This window comes from Stegostoma tigrinum, chromosome 22 (assembly GCF_030684315.1).
Source record: "Stegostoma tigrinum isolate sSteTig4 chromosome 22, sSteTig4.hap1, whole genome shotgun sequence".
Lineage (NCBI taxonomy): Eukaryota > Metazoa > Chordata > Chondrichthyes > Orectolobiformes > Stegostomatidae > Stegostoma > Stegostoma tigrinum.
Window position 1 is genome coordinate 23,477,311 of NC_081375.1, and position 14,585 is coordinate 23,491,895.

Below are 14,585 nucleotides of genomic sequence, written 5' to 3' on the forward strand. Positions count from 1 at the left end.
CATGGTTCCCGCCAGGTGATCCAGTTTCCTCCCACATTCCAAAGATGTGCAGGCTAGGTGGATTGGCCATGGTGAATTGACCATAATGTTCAGGAAATGTGTAGGATAGGTGTGTTAGCCATGGGAAAGGGCAGAGTTATAGGGGAAAGAGTAAGAGAATGGGTCTGGGTGGAATGGTCTTTGAAATGTCAGTGTGTACCTGTGGGGCTGAAGGGACTGTTTCCACACTGTAGAGATTTCTATGATAGTGCTTTGAGTCTGATGACTGTTCATGAGAACTGAAAATAGCTGGGAAACGATGGTATTTATGTCATAGTGGGGTGGGGCTAGTGAATAGTATACATGGAGACAGAACCCAGGGAGAGATAAGGGGAAGCTCAAACAGAGATAGCTGAAGATAACCCGAGAAAGAGATAAATGCTAAGTAAGATGCTAATGTGAAGTGTGAACAGTTCAATAGGGTTAGTTATGAGTGGAGCAACCCACACAACACAGGATCTAGATGAAGGTTGATCACTTTTTGAAATTGTTACACTCAGTGTTGAATCCTGAAGGCTGTCAGGTGGAAAATGAAGTGTTGCTCTTCCAGCTTATGTTGAGCCTCTGCAGCAGGCCTTAAAATGAAGATATTGCTCCAGGAACATGGTGGTATGATGAATTGGTAGGTAACTAGGTGTTCAGCATTATTGTTACTGACCAAGTGTAGGTTTTTGGCAAAACAGTTCCACCAGTCTGTGTTTTGTTTTCCCGGTGTGTAGGAGACTACGTTGTGGACAGCAAGTACAGCAGTCTGGATTAAATTACTACTTCACCTGCAACGTATGTCTGGGGCCTTGAATAATGAGAAGATCAGTATTGCTCCTTCTGTGAATGGGAATATGCCATGGGGCTATGGGGAGGTGTTAGGAGTGGAAGAGGAATGGAGCTAGTATCCAGAACGGAATAGTGCCCCCCGGAATACATACAAGGAAGGGGAGGGAGATGTGTCCGTTGGTGGCATTCCACTGGTGGTGGCGGAAATGGTGGCTGAGGATTCTTTGGAGGCAGTTGGAATGGCCAGTAAGGACTGCGGCACCCCATCATTTGTTACGTGAATGGAGGGAAAGGACGAGGGCAGAAGTGCAAGAGATGGGTCAGACATGGCTGAGAGTGTCGTCAACCATACTGGTTGAGGGTATTTTAATCCTTCACTATTCAAAATAAGAATGCCAGACAACCGCTGCTAAGTAATTGGGATCACAAACATCACGACAGACTGTCTTTATCAGTTCCTGGGACAATCTAACACAAACAGAACAAATTGCACTCTCTTTTCATTCTTTAAGGGATTGACGAGGACATTAGCAGTTTAACCACTTCTCATCATAAAGCCTTTTAAAACTAATTTGATTGCATCTTGGCTTAAAAATCCAGCATTTAAATGAAATCCCTCTCCCAAACCTTTGCATCGGCACCTTCCTTAATCTCGACCTGAAGGCATTCACCATGAAATGAAAGACTTGCACTGATTTGCCACATCAGCAATGAAATTGAAACCCAGTCCGTTGTGTTTGGCTGATGAGAGGGAAGGAAGCTGTTGTGATTTCAAGTATGCATTGCCATTAGTCTTTTACCATCTCTGCTTGGTCACTAGAACTAGTGAGTAGTTTAAAATTTCATTCAAAGGACAACTTTTGCAAACATGCAACATTTCCTTAATACTGTGATAGCCTAACTTATATGTTCAAATTTTGGAGTGAAAATTTAACCTGGTCTAACTATTGCCAAATTTGTACTCTGCTAAGGAAAAATGCTTTTGTTTCTCCCAGAAGTGTCTCTGACATGTGGAAAGTAGAATGAATGACTTTTTGGGGTGCACTCCCTGTTGACTGTTGTTATGCTTGTCTGTGTCAAATGAATTAACTCTCCAAGGTATGTGAAAGTAGGGTTATCAGGCCATGAAAATACTGTAGTGACCTGTGAGGGATGATATCACAGCAGAAGAGACTCTTTAAATCTACCCACAGCTAAAGGGCTGGACACAATGAAGACTATGCAATTGTGTGAATCTGAAGCACGTGGCAAGGATATTGCAATTCAGATTGGATTGCAATTGCTGACACTTCACAAAGAATGACTGATCATACAAGAGGCCTCTGCTGATTACTCTAGAATTGTGCTCTGAGTGCTTTTGTGAATGGAGTGGAAGACATTAGAAAGGTAAACATTCCAGGGCAGATACACAGCTGACAATTTTTGAGAGTTCAGCAGATGTTCTATAATTTTAGGATTGTTCATAACTCTAATGAAAGGTTTCCTTGGCAGTTTCCAGATGTATTGGATTGTTTGAGTTCAGGTAGTACCAGGAAATTGGGCTGATTGGAGAGTATGTCAGTGAAAGAACTTGCCTGCTTTATCCCAAGCAACCTAATGAAGCTGGCTGAGTAGGATCTCGGTTGGTATGGTGACAGCTGAGTAAGGTGGCAGCTGAGTAGAGTAGTAGCTTTTTTAAAATTCATTCATGGGATGAGGGCGTCACTGGCCAGGCCAGCATTTATTGCCCAGAGGGCAGTTAAGAGTCAACTACATTGCTGTGGGTCTGGAGTCACATATAGGCCAGACCAGATAAGGATAGCAGTTTCCTCCCTAAAGGACATTAGTGAACCAGATGGTTTTTTTCTGACAATTGACAATAGATTCACGATCATTATTAGATTCTTAATTCCAGAATTTTATTGAATTCAAATTCTATCATCTGCCGTAGCGGAATTCGAACCTGGATCCTCAGAACATTATCTGGGTCTCTGGATTAACAGTCCAGCAATAATACAACTAGGCCATTGCCTCTCCTGGTGGGTACAATGTCAGGTAGATGGAAAGGAAGCTGTTAAATGGGAGGGTGGCACATTGGTGGTGTGATAGATGGGCCAGGTAGGTAGAGTGGCAGAGAGTGAGGTGTAGGTTGCCAATGTGAGAGCTTGGAAGGCACAGTTGTAGGTGAATCAGGCGGCACGTGAATAGGATGACCGGTGGATAGGGGTCAAGTGAGTAGCATGCTGAATGAGTAGATTGGCAGTGAATGAAGTGGCAAATGGTTAGGATGGTAGGTGGGTAAGGTGTGTGAGTGGAGTTAGATCCAGTTAGGGATGGGGCCATAATGAGATGTTGAACACTAGTCATATCTGACATGGAAAGGGATAATCAGGTTGTGGGATGCTAGTGAGTTTGAGTTGGGGTGTGAGGTCAAATCAAGTTTTTTTTATTCATTCACAGGATGAGGAGGTCACTGGCTGGGCCAGCATTTATTGCCTATCCCTACTTTCCAGAGGGTAGTTACAGTCAACCACATTAATGTGGATCTGGAGTCACACGTAGGCCACAGCAGATAAGGATGGCACATCCCTTCCCTAAAGGACATTAATGAATCAGATGGGTTTTTAGAACAATTGACAATGATTTCATAGTCATCATTAGATTCTTAATTCTATAGTTTTATTGAATTCAAATGGCAAAGTCCAAACCCAGGTGCCCAAACATTACCTTCCTTGGATTAATAATCCAGTAATAATACCACTGGATAATCACTTCCCTATGTGAGTCACAAAGGGCAGTTGAGTGGTGAAGGTCCATTGGGGACAGTCAGGTTTTGTAGTGGGGAGTTGGGAGAATCAATTGGAATGATTGATGGGAGTCAGTTGTATGGTTACCCAGGCATTGGATTATGATAAGTCTGACGATTAAATGCCCAACAAATGAAGTAATCAGGTAAGTAGTTGGAATTGTTTTAAGTACCTGACTCAAAATCAGTGATGGAGACCTTTTGGAGGCTCCAGGGAGCAGTGGAATTGTCCTTCAGATGTTCAAACTTCTAAGAAGTTCGCACAGAGGTCAGTGCATTGGGACTGCTGGATTCTGACCTATATCATGAGTCATATATCTGGTGTCTTGACAGGAGACTCTGGACCATGATTATTCAAGCCTTATGTCAAATTCTAACATTGCCCCAAACTATTCCAAGCACAGGTTTACATCTAAAACACCAGCTTTTTCCTCAATGGGTGCTACGTGAGCTATTGGATTTCTCTAGGACTGCCTGTGGAACAATTGCTCTCGAGGAAGGATCAGTCATGAAGTCAGTCTTAAAGGAAGAGATAAAGAAAAGGTGAAAGGTTTCAGGAGGAAAATTCAAGGAGGCAGATCCAGGTAGAGGGAGAGTATTCCTTTAATTCCTTCTTTGATATAAATCTCAAAAGAACTTTTCACAATATAAACATGGTCAAATTGAATACTCCAGCAGTTTTACACATTCAATAAGGTGCTTCCTATCGACACTAGCTTTCTACATATAGTCTCTCCCCGTTCAAAGTGACATTATTCAGATTTTCTGTTATTCCAATAGAAATCAATAGCTTAGTCTGCTACTTACTAAAATTGCTTCATTTCTCTGACTAACTGCCTACTATATTGATAAGGTTATTATCAGGTTACAAGTTTACAAAAAGGATGTGCCACCATTCAAATGAGATATTTAACTGAGGCTCACTTAGGTGGTTGTGCAAGGTTTGTCCTGCTTAGTTCTGTGACTCAGGACTCTGTGCTCCAGGGTTTGTTCCCTTCTTGGGAAGATGTTCCCATACATCTTCTGTACCTGGAAGACCATCAACTTGGTGAAAGTTGCTGTTTGGTCTATTTGAAACCTGTTGGCCTTCGATGCAAAGAGTTGGCCTGAACCAAGTGTTGCAAACCGGCACATTCCAGGGCCAAGACTATGTGTTGAAGGATGCACTAAAGTTTGGGGCAACTGATGCCAAGGCACAGTGGAGAAAGGCTACTGCTTAAGGCCTTTCTGCTATAGTACAATGGGCATTCGTTCAATTATCAGACCCTGTCGGTGCCTTAAATACATGTAAACATTGTCCTGTTTGAGTAAGAAATACCTGGTGTTTTTGAAACTGAAGGGAATCCAAATTCCAGTGTTTGTTGATTCTTCATGTGCAAAGACTGTACAGAACTGCTTCAGTAACGATGTTTGTAAATAAAGATTTTTTATGAATAAGTATATTTTTACAATAATGAAGATACCATGATGTTATTTGAAAAAAAAACACAGGGGAGTTATTCCATTGTTCTGGCCAATATTAATCCTTTCACCACATTACAAAAACAAATATCTGGACAATACTCCAGTGAAGTTTGTGGGAAGTTGCTGTGCGTAAATTGGCTACTGTATTTCTTCTATTACCTCAGCATCTGCAATTCAAAAGTGCTTTATTGGCTGTAAAGTGCTTGAAATATCCTGAGGTTGTGAAAGCATGATCTAAGTGCAATTCATTCTTTTTGGTTTTAGTTGAAGGCCTGCTAATAACAGATAGTGGTTTTAGATATTTCCCTGGCCTCTGAGAGGCCTCATGGAGTCAATGTTCTGAGTTCGCAAATCTTTTTTCCACAGAACAAAAAGGGGTAATTCCTGCGAGAGGACACTGCAGCTAGACGTTATTTAAAACGACTGGTAGCTTATTTACTTGCTTTGCTTTTATTATAAAGCTGCTTCTCATAGAAATTATGCTGAGTGTGCAAGATAGTTTAATTGAGCCTGTTATATAGCAGGGATAATCAAACATGAGCAATTGTTTTAAAGTGATTGCTTGGGATTAAAATTGCTTTCACATTGGTCTCACAGTGGTACTGTCTCTGGCATCAACTGTTTGTTTTGAAGCCAATGTTCCAGGTAGCTGATTCTAATGAATGCCACAGGTTTAATATCTCAAAATAAACAATGGACAGCATCTCTGGTCAACTTGACAACAACCAATGATGAAAGACAAATATCATTGAATAAAGGATGAGAGACCAACATCAATCTGATTTCCAACAAGACAACATCAGGGGATGCGGGAGCAGCTCTAGGTCAATGAGGTGTTTTGATGCATTGAGGAAAAACATATGAAAACTCTACAGGCTAAATCTTACGGAAATTGTGTCACTTTCATTATGTTTTGTGGATGCTGTCCCTTCAAGAAGTCTAGCAGGTGGTACAGAGGAAGGATATCCTAGCAGAGAAGGCTACAATACCAGACTCTGCCACTGAAATTGCCACCTGGGTCACTGTGGTCTCAGACAACTAGAGGAACACCCAGCAGTGTAGCAAGAAGTTCACTGATCTTCTCCACTCCACCAGGGTAAGTGCCACCGTCTCCTCTCTGCTACCTCTCAGTCACTGTATGTCTGTTACTACAAACACCTCTCAGCAAGGCTCATGCTTGACCACTTGCATTATTGCATGCAACATCTTCCCTTGTATGCTGTCACCCAATGCCCCTTCACCCGTGCCCTATGAGGTGCCAATTTTCCTACTTGGACACCGTTTTAGCTCCACCTGCACTAGCACTACCAGTTGTGTCACCTACTTTGATCTTACTCAATCCTTGTTCATTCCAGGCAAAAATAGCCCAGAGGAGAGACCACATGAGTCAGGATGGGTGATTGGATTCCTGCCATTTGCCTTCTTACTCTCTATGAGGAAAGGATCCTCACTGGGTAGGTGCTGAGACCAATCTTGTGGAAATGTAGAAAAATGCATGTTCCAGCAACCAAGTAAAAAGCATGAACAACAACAAAAACAGAAGTCACTGGAAAAGCTCAGCAGGTCTGGCAGCATCTGTGAAGAAAACATCAGAGTTAGCGCTTCGGGTCCAGTGACCCTTCCTGAGAAGTAAAAAGCATTGCCTGTTTTGGGCTACTCTCACAGTATCCCCGCTGTGAATGTCTTCATAACATGCCAGTAATGTCTTGTCCTTAGTCATGATGCATTTTCTCCTTTGTCTCCTGCATTTCTCATCCCACCTGATATTCATACTGGATAAGTCAGATCCCAAGCTGAAATTTGACGATAGACTTTTTTTTGTTTAATGAGATGGCATCTCACTGAAACATAATCACACAATGTTCCAGATTTGGTTTTAACAATAAAACTGAAGTTTATTAAGGAAAAGATATGAAGACAAAATAGAATAAGCCAGACTGTTTACCTTGATGCAGAATTGTTAATCTTGTTTAGTTGTAAATTCTCTTCATGTAAATAAAACTCATTAGTCCCGGAAGATATTTGTTTATCAAGTTGTTTTAAAATAATTCACCATGGCTACAGAAGTTAATTATTAAACCATTCAAGCATATGTCACTAATTCAAAATCCAATCATCCTTACTAAAAATATATGATACTAAATTACCTGTGAATTGCTCACCTTACATCACACTGGTACAGGGGTTCAGCGTTATCACAGTCTCCATGCTGAAGAGGATAGTGCTAGAGAATAGCCCTTCTCCACTTCTGAGGAATTGAGCAGAAATACATTAGAGGATGAACTGGTATGTTTACCTCCCGCAATTACCTCCTACCTCCAGACCACACCCCCAATCCCACCCCACCACCCAGATTTTGACACTGGTCAATATACCTGATACTGATTGTTTTAGCTAGATTAAACCATAAGCACAGACTGGCGAACACATCACCCCTATATCTTCGCAAATAGCGAGGAAGAAATGCCCAGGTCACTGGTACTCGGAGGAATTCTGGAGAACGGGCATCTGCTGCGTCCCAATAGGAGAGAACCTCATCGTGTCAGTAATTCATCAGGATTTGCAAGCAGACACAGGAACATGCTTGTCAGGGACTCTGGGGAAAGCTAATATAAAGGCTACAGGATGTTGTGAGATTCAAAGCTGGCACAAAGTGAGTAAGTACCGAGACAGTGAATCATAAAATCCCTACAGTGTGGAAACAGATCCTTTGGTCCAACAAGTCCACACTGACCCTCAGAGCACCGATCCAAACTCATCCTCCTGTATCCCACCTAATGTACAAACCCCTGAACACCACAGACAATTTAGCAAGACCAATCCACCTAGCCTGCACATCTTTGGACTGTGGGAGGAAACCAAAGCACCCACTCAGACATGGGGAGAACATGCAAACTCTACATAGACAGTAGCCTGGGTTCCCAGCACTGTGAGGCAGCAGTGCTAACTGCAGTGCCACTGTGCTGCCCAATGAAGAGCCTTGAAATGCATACTCGTCCAAACCATGAGCTGGGTAACCATATCTACACATAAAGTGTCCTAATAACAGCATGAACAGTGCTGACACACTCCAAAGTGCAGCATTGAAATGCAGAACTGTATTGTAAGTGGTTCAGAGATGTGCCACGATGATGTGGTGAGGCTGACACATGTTGGATGCCGATGTTCATGGATTAAGGCACCTGTAGCTGTCGCCCACCTGTGTGCCCTGAGATTTAGGGCAGCAGAATGGCTCAGTGGTTAGCACTGCTGCTTCATAGTGCCAGGGACCTGGATTCAATTCCAGATTTTGGGCAACTGTTTGTGTGAAGCTTGCACTTTCTCCCTGTATCTGTGTGGGTTTTCCCCAGGTGCTGCAGTTTTTTCTCACAGGCCAGAGATGTTCAGGTTAAGTGGATAGGCCATGCTAAATTGCTGTAAAGTGTCCAGGAATATGTAAGTTAGGTTGATTAACCATGGGAGATCCAGGGAGTGAGTAGGGGGTTGATTCTGGGTGGAATGCTCTTCAAAGAGTCTCTGTGGAATTCTTGGGCTGAATGTATCCAATCACGATGACCATTGATATGAGTTGGGTACATTTATTACAATTAGTCACTAATATTGGTGGCAGCCTTTGGTTTGTACTATGCTGGTCAACTCTGCATTAAACATCTCCTGGTGTGGTCCTAGGCCACTCTTTCATGGTAATCTCTTTAACATTTGCTGCAGTGGGGAGACAGCAGGCTGGGAATGTACACAATTTGTCTTGTTTTCTCTGGGCTCACTTTTTGGCTAAAAGATCTCCTTGATTTTGCTGCATGCCCTTCTAGTCTACAGAGTTAATGGCCATCGGCAACTGTCTGCCAGTTGTCCATGCATAATGTATTGGCTATTGAGAAGACATTGGCCTTATACAACTGAGGGTTCAATCACTGGTCAATGCCTAGGAGCAATTGATAGCTTTAAGTTTCTCATTCTCTCACATTGACAAGGATAGTGTTGGAATGGCTGAAGCATTCTGCGAAAATATGGGGTCACTTGTTGTACGATCTCCTCTTTGTTATTGTTCAAAACTTCTGGATGCCGTGGGTGTGCCCTTTCAATTGAGCAAGTACCCTTCATAATTTGGGTGATTCACTGTAATCCTTCAAGTTATTGAGTAATTAAGCTTTTTTTAACATTCATTTAGTCAAAACCACCATCTAGTGGTCCGCCTGAAAACTGATAAAATAGCCATTTTTATTGTAATGTACGAGCTTACATAAATGACTTTAATGTGTACAGCTTATGGAAATATTATAAATACATATCCCATTTTGGAGGGAATTTCACTTGGTGGTCCTTCTGTTATTATTGAGTCTTGATCAAATTTTTCAACATTTTCTTCTTCAGATGTCATGTTTTACTACATTGGTTATCATGGTTCTCCAGCTTTCATAGCAGCTAACAATTTAGCATAATCTTAGATCTTGTACCGAGTTTGTCTCTCAAGCTGTCAGCCATTTCTATCTTTGCCTTTCTTTTGTTCTTCTTCACTCAATTTTGCCAGCCGTTATCAAATGTTCTAGGCTTTCTCTCCAAAGCCAAAGGATTGTACTTGCCTCTTGGTGAACATCTTTTATGTCAGTACATTCATGGGATGTGGGTGTCACTGGCAGGTTCTTCTTATGTGTCTGATTTCCTCAAATCCTGCTTGTTAAGTGTATGTGTTGTCCAACCAATCCTCCTTCTACCTCTCAGAAGCCACATCTCTGTTGCCTCTAATTCCCACAGTCTTGTTTATTTTCCAACTTGCACATTCAACTTTCCGTTGAGACCTTTGCATTTCTAAAGAGGTCAGACATTTGTGTGCAGAATAGTTTTTCAAGTGTGATGCACTTTCTAATCAGAGAATCTCTACACTGTGGAAGCAGGCCATTCGACTCATTGAGTCCACATCAAGCCTCTGAAGAGCAGTCCAACCAGATCACCTACTTAATGTACCCCTGTAATCCTGCATTTCCCATGCTAATCCACCTGGCCTGTACATCTTTAAACTCTGTAGGTAATTTAGCAAAACCAATCAATATAACCTGTATATTTTAGAACCGTGGGAGAAAACGATGCCGCCCAGAGGAAACTCACGCAGACTTGGGGGAGAATATGCAAACTCTACACATAAGGTCACTGGAGGTTAGAATTGAACCCAGGTCCTTGGCACAGTGAGGCAGCAGTGCTAACCACTGAGGCACAATACCACCCATTTTTCCCATTGGATTTTATTATGCTACCCTGATAAATATATAATTCTACTTTTTAAAAAATTTCTTACAATTTCTTACAATTTTGCATCTAGATGTAATAATTTTCTTTGATATTACCACACATACTGTGTACTATGTATATAGGTTACCCATGCATTTTCAATTTGCAACACATTATTCATAATATTGTTATCATGCAGATAGGCTACAGGAATTCCCTGCAATGCAGTTACAAATGTTTCTTCTGATATGTATCTTCAGAAGATTTATAATATATGATAATGTCCCTTTCTTGTAATCAGCCATCTGTTACTGCTATATGACCATTGCAATCAGGAGCCTCAATCGAACTGAAATAACTTATTCCAAAATTATGCTGCACACAAAGAAATTGCTTGTAATTTCTTTGATTACAAAGATATCTGTATTGAAATCGATAGTCCACATGGATCCTCACTGCAGGTTTGACAGGATACTTTCAGTCATGTTATGAACAATGAGATGGGGGTCTGCCCCATTGTATTCTCCAGTGAGGAACAAGGATTAGCCCAAGCAGGCTGGTGTTTTCATTGCCGATTATATTGGTAGGGCTGGGCAGCTGAAATTAAGAGTGGATTAACAGATCTGGTTGAATCGAGTTTGATAATTATTTTTTCCTAATTTCATTCACTCCAGTTAAGATAGTCTCAACTCCAGATCAGAAATAGGCTGCATCTAAGCAAGCATCAGCGTGAACTGAAATTTCTTTCAACTGAAAGCAGCTTTAGTGCAAATGGATCCAAATCAAATCAAAGTTAGATAATGTTCATCATGTTATTGGGAGTAAATAAGGAAACAATTGATATATGCTAATAACTGTACATAATTAAAATGTAGTTCAATATTTTGTATCTGTTCAAATCAGAAAAGACTGCATATTTGCAATATGTATATTCTAGATATTTTACTCAATTTGCTTTGAATGGTGTTGGTAACCCATCAAATTAATTCCTGATCACTGGCTTTTATTCCACACTAGCCAGTTGGTGGCATGGTGGCTCAGCTGTTGGAGCTACCATCTTGCAGTGCCAGGGACTTGGGTTCAATTCCACTCTTGGGCAACTGTCTATGTGGAGTTGGCATGTTCTCCCTGTGTCCGCATCAGTTTCTTTTGGGTGCACCAGTATCCTCCCATAGTCCAAAGATGTGTAAATTTGGTGGATTAGCCATGGGGAATGCAGGGTTACAAGAATGGTGTGGATTTAATAGGCTGAATGGCCCACTTCCACACTGTAGGAATTCTATGATTCCATTGTTTGAAGGATTCTTTTAACCTGGGCTACAGAGTGAAGTAGCATCAGACTAAAATGCTTGACTCAGATTTTAGTATTAATAGTCAACAAGTGGCACTCACTATTCATTAGACTTACACCTACTTAGTTTTTCTATGGGCCTATTTGACAACAATCCGTATCGGACAGTCAAAAAATGAATCAGAGACTTGCATGAACAAAATAAGCAACTATTTATCTATTTAACCAATTTTGTAGATTGTGGGAATTCCAATGAGCTATGCACAGTTTAAACTGGGAAGTAGAGAGAGTTAGAATATTTAATCCAATCTGAAGTCACATAATGAAGACAAAGGTTTGGGAGGGAAAGGATGTTGGTATCAAGAGGGAGATAAAAGAGATGAAAAATAAATGTTTTAACTTAATCAAGAGAGACACCACCTTAAAAGTTATTTTTCAGTGCCAGAGAGATTGCTTGGCAGTAACTAAGACACCATTGATAATTCACCGACAGTTGAACAAATACTCTATTTCTGGCATGCTTACTGCATATCTGATGGTTAAACATTGTATTCTGTGTATTTGAATACTGAACTTACACTGATCTAGTGTTATTGTAAAGCTTGTGGAGGAGCAAGGAAACCCTAGAATGCAACTTTCCAAGCTCCACATTTACACATGCGTGGACATCAGAAGTTGCTGTCTAATTTACTCCTTAATGACACACGGCGTTGGTAGCCTGCTTATTGTGGAGTCATAGAGTTATACAGCACGGAAACAGACCCTTCAGTCCGACTCGTCCATGCTGGCCAGGTAGCCTAAACTGATCAAGTCCCATTTGCCAGCATTTGGCTCGTATCCCTCTAAACCCTTTCTATTCATGTACCCATCCAGATGCCTATTCAATGTTATAATTGTACTACCCTCCAACACCTCCTCTGGCAGCATACACACACCATCTTCTGCATATAAATGTTGCTCCTTGAATTCCTTTTAAATTTTTCCCTTCTCACCTTAAACCTGTGCCCTCTAGTTTTGGACTCCCCTACCCTGGCAAAAATACTATTCTTATGGCAAATTTATAGCTACTACTATATTAATACATGAATTTTCAAATTTATTTGGCCTTTATAGCCCATAATTGACAGCTAGATCCAATTAACAAATGAAAGTTTCTTAGGTGTTTTGTATTAATTGATAAGCTCTACTGTTGATACTTTTATACCACCATCTGGTGGTAAAAACGTTAATTGTAACCATTAACCAAATTCACAAAGAAGCTCAAAGATATTTTTTTGTAATTATTTAGCAGATATCTATCTTTTGTACCTGAAAAAAGTGTCAGACCCAGACCAAAGCAATCTGTAAGCAACTGGTCATCAAATTCACTCAAGGCCAAGCAATACATGGAATGGTGGCTCAGTGGTTAGCACTGCAGCCTCCCAGTACAAGGGACCCAGGTTCAATTCCACCCACAGGAAGCAGTCTGTGTGGAGTGTGCACGTTCTCTGTGTGGATGTGTCCCAGTTTCCTCCCACAGTCTAAAGATGTGCAGGCTTGGTGGATTGGCCTTGCTAAATTGCCTGTGGTGTTCAGGGGTGTGTGGGTTATAGTGGGATGGGTGTCGGTGGGATGCTATAAGCTATCTGAGTTTTTCCAGCACTTTCTGCTTTTATTTCGATTTTCAAGCATTTGCAGTATTTTGCTTTTATACATTTAATCAGTCTGTCTAATATGTACAATGATAGATGTGATAGGGACTCTTGCTTCTGTCTGACCATGACTGTCACTGGATGCAGAAAAGACCTCTAATGATAAATCAAGTTCTAGGTCAGTAATGTGGCTGAAATCAAGGAAATTATGCAACACTATTTTATGTAACGATGAACATGGTAATTCATTGTGGAGTGTCGATACATTAGGATATTGCCAGCATTCAGTTATGTGGATTTGACATTAGTTTCACCATATACTTAACTAACCTTAATTTGGAGGATCCCACCCAGGTGGACTTGTTGGGTTGAAGGGCTGTTTCCACACTGAAGGGAATCTAATCTAAAATACAAATGTTCAAATGCAGAGCAGAAGCCAGTGTGGTAATAATGGGAGATAATTTCAGGCAATAAGGAAAATTAGCTATGCAAACCTTGGAGACATACAACAGAATAGAAAAAAATCACCCACTGAAAGCTGCTCATAGCCTTTGATTATGTAACTTCTTTAACTAACCTAACGTTTCTTTACTTTTCTTTGCTGGCTTGTGTAATCCTCTGGTTTTTTTTTCAAATTTTGTTCCACCACCACCCAATTCTCCATTTTGTCCCTTTTGCCAGCTGCTCATCATACTATCACTCAGGAACCTGCCTCTGTATCATTGCAACACATTATTAGTATGTCAACATTTGAATTAATTCTACAGGTTATTGCTCCCTCTATGCTACTGATCACCTATTTATATAAATATGAAGGCAAATGTGGAATTTGACCTATCAATCTGTTCTGACTAGGTCAATTCATTGTTTCAAAATTGAAATTGATAGAATTTTAGGTGGACAATTTAAAGGATCTGGAACAAAGTTGGATTTAGAACATAGAACATAGAACAGTACAGCACAGAACAGGCCCTTCAGCCCACAATGTTGTGCCGACCATTGATCCTCATGGATGCACCCTCAAATTTCTGTGACCATATGCATGTCCAGCAGTCTCTTAAATGACCCCAATGACCTTGCTTCCACAACTGCTGCTGGCAACGCATTCCATGCTCTCACAACTCTCTGCGTAAAGAACCTGCCTCTGACATCCCCTCTATACTTTCCACCAACCAGCTTAAAACTATGACCCCTCGTGCTAGCCATTTCTGCCCTGGGAAATAGTCTCTGGCTATCGACTCTATCTATGCCTCTCATTATCTTGTATACCTCAATTAGGTCCCCTCTCCTCCTCCTTTTCTCCAATGAAAAGAGACCGAGCTCAGTCAACCTCTCTTCATAAGATAAGCCCTCCAGTCCAGGCAGCATCCTGGTAAAC